This window comes from Geospiza fortis, unplaced genomic scaffold, assembly GCF_000277835.1.
Source record: "Geospiza fortis unplaced genomic scaffold, GeoFor_1.0 scaffold172, whole genome shotgun sequence".
Classification (NCBI taxonomy): Eukaryota; Metazoa; Chordata; class Aves; order Passeriformes; family Thraupidae; genus Geospiza; species Geospiza fortis.
Window position 1 is genome coordinate 14,217 of NW_005054309.1, and position 795 is coordinate 15,011.

Below are 795 nucleotides of genomic sequence, written 5' to 3' on the forward strand. Positions count from 1 at the left end.
GGAATGGAGAGCCTGCAGGGGCTGGAGTGCATCCACGTGCAAATGTTCCTTCTTCCGGGGAAATGGTTCTGCCTCCCAAATCCACAGCCAGTGTGGTTTATGCAAGGTCAGGCTTTTCTTCGCATTAAATGGGTGTCTGAGAGCTGGAGGGGTGTTAAGTTCAGAGATTCCAGGTAACCTGATTCTCTTGTCCTGAGGTGCTGCTGCAGAGCATTGCTTGGAAGAGTCCTCTAGTTCTGCTCTAACTTTTATTGCTCATAAGTCCTGTATTTCATATTAGCTGAATTCTGCCAAGATGAAACGAGAATTGTAACCTTAACATTTTTCATACAGACACTTTCCTGGTCAATAATTCCACCACTGGTTTTCTTTAAACAAGTCCTTTCCTAGTGCTGGCCCTCAGTCAGGTCATGCACCCATGATGGGAGACCCACACTGTGCAGCAGTGTTTGGCTGTTTGGAGGGTGTGCACAGCTCCCTCAGGAGGATTCTTGTACTCCACAGCAGGATGGACTGACTGCCCCATGATGGGGCAGTGCTGATGTGGTGGCCAACCCACTTTTTGGTATTATGTCTCCTGGAGTGGGAGGACCCCCAGGCCATTCTGTGTGCGCATCCCTTGCAGTGACCCCTTTGTGTGGGTGCTGCCTTACTGCCATCTGTTCCTCTGAGACTTCTCAGCAGGCACCCTGGCCAGCCTCATTTCTCCAGAGCAGCTGGAGTTGGAGGCGTGAAGTGATTTGTCTGTTGTGGATTGGGCCCTGTCTGTAGGTGCCTGTGGAGTCACAGTGAAAC